This window comes from Sorex araneus, chromosome 1, assembly GCF_027595985.1.
Source record: "Sorex araneus isolate mSorAra2 chromosome 1, mSorAra2.pri, whole genome shotgun sequence".
NCBI classification, from domain to species: Eukaryota; Metazoa; Chordata; class Mammalia; order Eulipotyphla; family Soricidae; genus Sorex; species Sorex araneus.
Window position 1 is genome coordinate 383864532 of NC_073302.1, and position 9758 is coordinate 383874289.

Consider the following 9758-nt stretch of genomic DNA (forward strand, 5'->3'; position numbering starts at 1 on the left):
TCCCAGAATCCCACGTGGTCCCCACCCCCCCCCACCCCCCCCCACCCCCGAGAACCGCCAGTAGTTATTCCTGAGTGCAGAGCCAGGAGTTAATCCCTGTGCATTCCCAGGTATGACCCAAAAGGCAAAAAAAAAAAAAAAAAAGGAAATAGGGGGCCGGAGCGATAGCACAGCGGGTAGGGCGTTTGCCTTGCACGCGGCCGACCCGGGTTCGATCCCCGGCATCCCATATGGTCCCCCAAGCACCGCCAGGAGTAATTCCTGAGTGCAGAGCCAGGAGTAACCCCTGAGCATCGCTGGGTGTGACCCAAAAAGCAAAAAAAAAAAAAAAAAAAAAAAAAGGAAATAACCAGGTTTTCCCATCATCCCAAGGAAGAATGCTCCTGTTTGGCCTGTTTTTTTTTTTGTTTGTTTGTTTGTTTGTTTTGCTTTTTGGGTCACACCTGGTGATGCACAGGGGTTACTCCTGGCTCTGCACTCAGGAATTACTACTGGCGGTGCTCAGTAGACCATATGGGATGCTGGGATTCAAACCCGGGTTGGCCACGTGCAAGGCAAACGCCCCACCCGTTGTGCTATCGCTCCAGCCCCTGTTTGGCCTGGTTTGATAAATTATTTGAGAAACTTGAGAATATTTCTAACAATAATTTATACAATGGAAAAAAAAACAGCAGTCCCAATAATTATGAACTGTAAGTCCATTGACTGGTGCTTAGACAAGTATTATTTCAAGTTTTAAAAGGTTGAAAACCAAGGATCATCATCATCATCATCATCATCATCCTATTGATCATAGATTTTCTAGAGCAGTCTCAGTAACTTCTCCATTCATCCTAGCCATGAGATTTTAGAAGCCTCTCTTTACTCGTCGTTTCCAACGGTGTTGCATTGGAGGCTCTTTCAGGGTCAGGGGAATGAGACCCATCATTATTACTGATTTTGGCATATTAATACACCAGAGGGAGTTTTCCAGGCTCTCCCATGTGGGCAGGAAACTCTCAAGTACTTGCCAGATTATCCGAGAGGGAGAACGAGGCTATAAGATGTCTCCTTCCGGGAGCTTGATTTTAAAGTCTCTGGATGTTGGCTGTTGATTGGATTACAAGGCACTGGGGGCAGTTTCTGGGTGTCACAGTCTAGCTACTGGAAAATGGGGTATCCGGATGGAACAGGCCCAGTCAGTGGAAGGACAAAACAGCTGGTAAGGTGCTTGCCTTGCATATGTTTAACCCTGGCTCAATCCCTAGTACTGCAAATGATAACCTGAGCACCACCAGGAGTGATCACTGAGCAGTTTGGTGTTGCTTCCAAACTCCCCTCCCACCCTAAGGTTTAAAACCACTGACCAAAGTATATAGTTTCCAATCTGGTAGTATATTGTAATCACCTTGGAAATAGTTTTTTAAAAAGTACTTATAACCATGCTCCATTCAAGCCACATGAAACAGTTCTGGGGCAAGTAAGGTTTTGGTGCTACTCAGAAACTCCTCAAAGTGATTCTAATATTTAAGTGGAACTCAAAACCAATGGTCAAATGTTCCAAACTAGAGGCACTTAGGTTCCCAGAAAATGTACTAAAAATATTAGAACACTGTAGAAAACAAATTACTAGCAGGCCAAAAATGTAGTACAGGGGATGAGGCATTTGCTTTACATGCGGCTGGTTCCATCCTCAGCACTACATATTTTCCTTGAGTACCATCAGGAATGACCCCTACCACAGAACCAGGAGTAAGACCTGAATACCTCCAGATGTGGCCCAAGCCCCCCCGAATACTGATTACTAAATATTTCATACTATGTGTTTCCTGAAACAGTGGAGATGAAGGTTTTTGTATAGCTAACATACATTTTAAATAAATATTTCCCAACTCTCTTTTTGATGGTGACCTTTATCTAACCCTGTTTTCTTCCTGTGGGTCTCCTGTCACACCAGTTGGCCCCCCTACTCCTGTGCACAGTCCACTGCCTTTAGTGATTTTATTTGATATATACCTTGATGTATTTGATATATACCTTAGTTATATGAAATTCTAAGATCAAATAATACAACTGCACCAGAGGTTCTAGAATTTATTTGGTCTATAGCTCCCCTTTCAGAAAAGAAAATTATTCAGAGTCTCCCTGGAAATCTACTTTATTTCAGGGAACAAACAAAAAGTGGCCCCAATTGCCCCAGAGGCTACTACCGACCCCCATAAAGTGCAGGGCCCCCTTCCCTGCATCCTACCATATGGGAAAAACTGTCAACCATTCACTTTGCTTTGTTTCCTTCACTGGAAAACTTGAAGAAGAAAAACCCATATATTTCCAACTTTCTTCATCTCTTTAAATCGCCCATTAAATCTCTTTGAGTCTATTACTTCTATCTAGTTTCCACTACTCTCTAAAATCACTTTTTTAAGGCAGCCCAGATAGAGAAGGTACCACCAAGTAAAGGATGCTTAGAGCGCCCTCTCAGGATGGGAGAGGCAGGTTGAAAGTAGACTACAGACCAAACATAATGGCCACTCAATACCTGTATTGCAAACCACAACACCCAAAAGGAGAAAGAGCAAAAGGCAATGCCCTGCCAAAGAGGTAGGGTGTAGTTGGGGAAAGAGGTGGGGGTGGTGGGAGGGATACTGGGATCATTGGTGGTGGAGAATGGGCACTGGTGGAGGGATGGGTCCTCGATCAGTGTATGACTAAAATGTAAGCACAAAAGTTTGTAAGTCTGTAATTGTACCTCACGGTGATTCATGTAAAAATTTTAAAAATTTAAAATAAAAATTGTGTGATCACTAAAATATTAATTAATTAACTAATTAATTAATTGGGCTGGAGCGATAGCACAGCAGGTAGGGCATTTGCCTTGCACAAGGCCGAGTTGTGTTCGATTCCTCTGCCCCTCTTGGAGAGCCCGGCAAGCTAACGAGAGTATCTTGCCTGCACGGCAGAGCCTGGCAAGCTACCTGTGGTATATCGATATGCCAGAAAACAGTAACAACAAGTCTCACGATGGAGACGTTATTGGTACCCGCCTGAGCAAATCGATGAGAAATGGGATGACAGTGACAATGACAGTGAATAAATTAATTAAATAAAATAAAAACACTTTTTAAAAGTCATATTGCAATTGCTTGTGCGCATTTACCTACTCTTCCCCAAACTGAAAAAGTCCCTCTTTTGGCTTCCATACATACATGTCTACTAGTCCAGAGATGCCCCACTCCTCTTTGTGTTTTGCTGCCTATAGTTCTTCTGCCTCCAAATGTGAGCACATTCAAAGAGCACAAGGCCTGAGTGATAGAGCACAGTGGGTAAGACGCTTGCTTTGCAAGTTGCCCATCCTCGTTCCATCCCTGGCACCCCATAAGGTTTCCCGACTACCTCCAGGTGTGATCCCTGAGCGCAGAGCCAGGAGTAATCCCTGAGGACCGTCTGATGTGGTCCCAAAACAAAAAACAAAGGCTCAATACAAAACTCAACTGTCAGAGCCTTTGTCCCCGCCAACTGTCCCCCTCAATCAGCTGTGCTCTGCTGCCCCCACCTGGCAAAGCCCATTCTAGTTACTTCAGAGAATCGCGTCCAACCCTTACTGGAAAAGTGCCAAGATAACTCTCCCAGTACAAGTATCCACGATCTCACTACACTTTTAGTAGTCTTTTCTAACTTACCACTGGTTAAGTTCAAATTAGACTTCCCGCCACCACTTCTAAGACCCTGTCCCAAAATTAAACTTTTTTATCCAAAGACCTTTCTTCACCCTTTTTCACCTTGCCCAGACACAAGCCTTTGGGGGCATCTTTAACAGCTTTCTTCATCTTCTTCATATAACTTGACGGTGGAGTAATCTTTGCTTAAAATTGTGTGTGTGTGTGTGTGTGTGTGTGTGAGGGAATCCGTCTACTTTTTCCTGTGATACTGCCTACCTGTTTAGTCTCCGCATCCCTTGTTTAAATGAATGCAGACGGCTTCTAATTAGATTCGCTTTCTTCAAAGTTTTCCAAAGATTTCCTTTTGTTTTAAAGTAAAGGTATTTGCCCAGAATGCAGCCGTCACAGGTTCAACGTATGTTTCCCCGAGCACCCCAGGAGTTAGTCCTGAGCAGAGCTGAGCGTGCTCCCCTCCACAAAATTTAAAAAAAAGAATCATACAGCAATCAAAGGCACAACTTGCATATGAGCTATAACTAATATTACTTGTCAATATTATTCATGTATAAAAGCATATTTTATTCAAATACACTGTCATTCCATTGCTCATCGATTTGTTCGAGCAGGCACCAATAACGTCTCTCATTGTGAGACTTATTGTTACTGTTTTTGGCATATCCAATACGCCACAGGTAGCTTGCCAGGCTACAAAAAATTCTTAGTTTGCCCTTTTTGGAGGGAGGTTGCACACTTGGTGGTGCTCAGGATTTACTTCTGACTCTGTGTTCAGGGATCACTTCTAATATATGGTGCTGGGAATTGAACCCAGGTCAGCTGTGCCCAAAGCAAGAACCCTACCCACTGTGCTATCCATTGCTCAGGCCCGAAAATTTTCTAAGAATTAAAGGGAAAGTGATAAATTTAGACCAACATTTCAACTTTATATGACATTATACTTTTTATTTTTTTATTTTTTATTTTGCCTTTTGGGTCATGCCTGGTGATGCACAGGGGTTACTCCTGGCTCTGCACTCAGGAATTACCCCTGGCAGTGTTCTAAAAGGAGTGATCCTTGAGCTTAGATTGAGGAGTAAGACCTGAGCACCACTGGGTATTGGCCCCAAACCGATCAACTAAACAAACAAGCAAAAATTGTTTTCTTCATAGGTAATTCAAATAGTACTTTACTTCTGTAGCATTTTCTTCATAGGTAATTCAAATGGTACTTTACTTCTATGGATTTTCTGATAACCCCAATATAATTATAAGAAAAATGCTGTAAGTTTTTCCAAGACTGGACTTCTGTAAAATACCTGCCAAGTCTTCAAAAGCAATAAAAGCAAACGCCCTACCCGCTGTGCTATTGCTCCAGCCCCCCCAGCCATTATACTTTTTAAACTATTGTGGGGGCCACTATTAATATATTTGGGTGGAAAGACTATAAAGTACCCTGAATATTGCCTTATATATATAAAATTCTAAGATTAAATAACGCAACTGGACAAATTTGTGAATACACAAATTCTTTTTTTTTTTTTTGCTTTTTGGGTCACACATGCACTCAGAAATAACTCCTGGCGTTGCTCGGGGGACCATATGGGATGCTGGGAATCGAACCCGGGTCGGCCGCGTGCAAGGCAAACGCCCTACCCGCTGTGCTATCACTCCAGCCCCACACAAATTCTTTTTTGGATGTTGTTGCTTTGGTGCCACTCAAAGGTGCTCAAGGTTCCCTACTGGCTCTCCAATCAGGGATCACTTCTTGCAGGCCTAGTAGATTATATGGAGTACCAGGGATCAAACCTGGGTCAGCTGTGTGTAAGGTAAACACTCTACCTGCTGTACTATTTCTCAGGCCCAGAATACATAATTGTTAAACCAGGATTTAAACCTGAGACCTTGCTATACATAAGCTTCATGGCTTTCCACTGAACAAGAATACATGTTCTTAGGTGATAATTTTTTATAAACCTGGACTAAATTGACTGATTCAAGATAAATCTGGCAATAACATCAGTCATTGATTCTGATTGTTACTATAACAAGAATTGAAATTTTTAGTATTGGATTTTCATTGTAAAATTACATGAATTTCAGGGTGCAAGCAATATAATATAATGGGGTGAGGTGCTTGCCTTGCATATGGTTGACCCAGGTCAATCCCCAGCATTCCATATGGCTCCCTGAGCCCTACCAGAAATGATCCATGAGCATAGATAGAAGCAGGAGTAAGCCCTGAGTACCGCTGGCCCAAAGACAAACAGAAAGGAAAGAAATTACATGAATTGCTAATGTTCATACTAATATTTATGCTGACACACGATGATTTTGACAAACTTGTTGTTACTGTTTTTGGCATATCGAATATGCCACGGGTAGCTTGCCAGGCTCTGCCGTGCGGGCGAGATACTCTCAGTAGTTTGCCGGGTTCTCTGAGAGGGGTGGAGGAATCAAACCTGGGTTGGACACGCGCAAGGCAAATGCCCTACCTGCTATGCTATCGCTCTAGCCCATGCATAGTTATATGATGGGATTTTAGCTCTTTTCAAATACTGCAACAAAATAAATACTCCATAGAGAATCTACTTTGCCATATATATATATATATATATATGTATATATATGTCTTAAGTTCTTGTTTTATAGATACCCAGTTTAAGTATAGTCAGAAAATATAAAATAATATTACTTAATTTTTATTTTTTTATTGAGAAGTGGGGGTGGGTCATTTCTGGCAGTATTCAGTGTCTATTCCTGACTCTGTGCTCAGTTGGTACTCAAAATTCAATAGAGCTTTAACCCCTGTACTATCCCTCTGACCCAAAATATATTTGTTTTTAAGCTATCTAGCTATATGCCAGAAACTTACAAATTAAATTTGACATGATCAAAGGGAATGCTGAAAACTTTTATAGTGATTTCACTGTATCACTGTCATTCCGTTGCTCATTGATTTGCTCAAGCGGGCAACAGTAACATCTCCATTGTGAGACTTGTTGTTACTGATTTGTCATATCAAATATGCCACGGGGAGCTTGCCAGGCTCTGCCATGTGGGCAGGATACTCTCGTAGCTTGCCAGGCTCTCCAAGAGGGATGGAGGAATAAACCCGGGTCGGCCGCGTGCAAGGCAAACGCCTTACCTGCTGTGCTATCACTCCAGCCCTTTATTCTTCAAAAATCTTTTTGGCAACTTGGCTTACAACAGTTTCCATATTATGCTTGCAATTCTAATCCCCCAACCCAGTAGAGTCAGTAACCTTCCACCTCTACTCCCAGAGGCCTTCCATGGCCTCAATTTGTCACCAGGTTTAGCTGTTCTATTGACACTGTCTTGGGGTTTGTTTCCAGTGGAGTCTGTCTTATTCTCTCCTTTGTTTCCTTATATTTCACAGATGAACAAGATCATTCATTGACTGACTTCTTCCTTCTGACTCACCTCATTTTAGCATATCCCCTCCAACTCCATCCAGTTTGCAGCGAACATTTCATCTTTGTAGTAGTCCATTGTGTTTCTACACTTTTTGTTTTGTTTGGGGGGCACACCCAATGATGCTTAGGGATTACTCCTTGCTCTGAGCTAAGGGATCACTCTTGGCAGGCTCAGGGGATCAAATGGGATGCCAAGGATAGAACCTGGATCAGCCATGTACAAGGCAAACACCCTACATGATGTACCATTACTCTGGCCTCAACATGTATATATTCTTTTTTTTTCTTTTGCTTTTTGGGTCACAACCTGCAATGCATAGTGGTTACTCCTGGCTCATGCACTCAGGAATAACTCCTGGAAATGCTTGGGGGACCATATGGTATGCTGGGAATCGAACCCGCGTCGGCCATGTGCAAGGCAAACACCCTACCCGCTGTGCTATTGCTCCAGGCCCACTCTTATTGCACTTAGCGGGATCCTAAATGAGTGTATGAAAGGCTGCTCAAGCACCAGAGAAAGAATGTGAGTTTCTGGCGATGACTGTCCTACTGGAGAACCTACATAATGTCTTAAGAAGATGTGCCTGAGGAAAGAATGATTTGTCCAGAAGGAAAACTTGTCCTAACTCGGAGCTTCTCAAGCAGCTCACTAATCATCTTGTTAACATTCGAATTCTGATACAGTTGGTCTCAGGGGGAACCTGAGATTCTGCAGCTCTAACAAGCTCCCAGCTGAAGCGGGACCATAGACAATACTCTCAGAAGCGAAGTCCTAAAACAGAATCCATATCACGAGCTCACAGAGAAGGATATCTTACTTCCCCATGCACCATTTTCTTGGAATGAATCATAAACATTTAACATTTCTCCAGGGTGAAGTTCAATTTGGAATATTTTCATTGTTTTCAAAAAGCACCAGTGTGGGGACCAAGGAGATGGCTCAAATGGGCTTTGCATTAGAGGGGACATGGGTTTGATCACCACACCACATAATCTCCCCAAAACCATAGGGGGAAAGCCCCCACCTTCAAGAACCAAGACTGGAATATCCCAATACCAAAGAGAGAAGAAAGGTATGGAAGGAGAAACACTTTTTCTTAAAATATAAATGTCATATGAAAGGATAACATAAACCATGGCTAGCAGAGAAGAGGAAAATTTAAGACTCCAGTATAATCTTTAAGTTAAAGTGCCAAGACAGACAAGATAGCACAAAGGTGATGGCTAATCAGGGGCCTCAGAAGTGCCGTCTTCAGGACTAGGGACTGCCCATCCTCAGTAGACAGCTTTTATATGAGGTTTGGGGACAGGGGGAGAAAGAGGATTAAGTCTTAAGTATTTAAGGCTGAAAGTATTCACAAAGGCCTACAGTTGCCTAATCAAATCACTTTTATGCCTTTGGATCAGCGTTACATTACCCCACAGGGAATTGAAACACAACATAAACATGTATTTAAATGAACTTAGAAGAAAGCTTGTTGTCCCGTCTCCTGTTTTAATTAGATATGTCTTATATAAGAAACATATAAATGCAGGCTCTGCGGTTTTCCTGGCAAGGCTACAGCATGAAGTAAATCCACTATAGTATTATTTTGTTTTCTTTTTTTCCCTTAATTAAGTTTTTTAAGTTTCCTTAGCTCTCTGTGTGGCTGCTTCAGCTTAAGCAGCTGGACTTGCGGTGAGGGGTGGGAGAGCACATACCAGCCTCCCTGCGCTCCTCCCGGGCGCCGAACCTCCTGTGCAGCCAGATAGGAAAGCAGAAAGGGAGGGGAAACCAGGGCCACTGTGCAGTGAACGCTCTTCATAGGACCTCTGCACATCACAATGAAAAAACGCTAATTGTTTCTTGGCATATTGATACAAAGACCTTAACTTCTCCAAGTATGTGGACAGCTTTCCAAGTGGAAAATAAGAACAGTGTGCAATTAGATAATACCAATATATGAAAATATTTTGCTAGCTCAAGTGCTATCTTCACCATAGATCTCTGGACTGGAGGCAGTTCTAGGAGTCAGTTTCAGAGGCTTTAATCATGTGTCAGTCAAATAACCAACCTAGGGCCATGGACAGGCCTGTGACTGAGCTTCCTTTTATTAAAACCTCAGGAGATGGCCAGAGTTGACACATGCATACACACCGCTGAGTAGCTATTTAAATTAGAATGCTGAATGGCCTCCAAACTGTAAGTTTACATCTGCCTTTTTTAAAAAATTTCATTTTAGTTTAATATTTGAGACTGGGAGCCGCCAAAATCGAAAGCAAAAATAAAGAAATATAGGCATATCCAAAGTGTGTCTTGATACAGAGAGCTCCAAATATGTGCTTAAGCTTTGAGAATCATATAAATTTTAAGTATAGTGGCATATTCAATATACCAAAAATAGTAACAAGAAGTCTCAAAATGGAGACGTTACTGGTGCCCGCTAGAGCAAAAATCGATGAGCAACGGGATGACAGTGACAGTGATTTGCAAATTTTTTTATTGCCGTGGGAGGGTGTTGTCCTCCTAAGTTGTGCTCAGGAGTCCAGTGCTCCCAGAGGTTCTTAGCCAATTGAACCAGTGTTTCTATGCAAGAGCCTGAGGACATGATGATGAGGATAGAGAAGACACCCTAGCAGTTCTGGAGGCCTCCCAGGCTGCACTTAGTGATGCTCAGGGAACCACATGATGCAGGGAATTAGGCCCAGC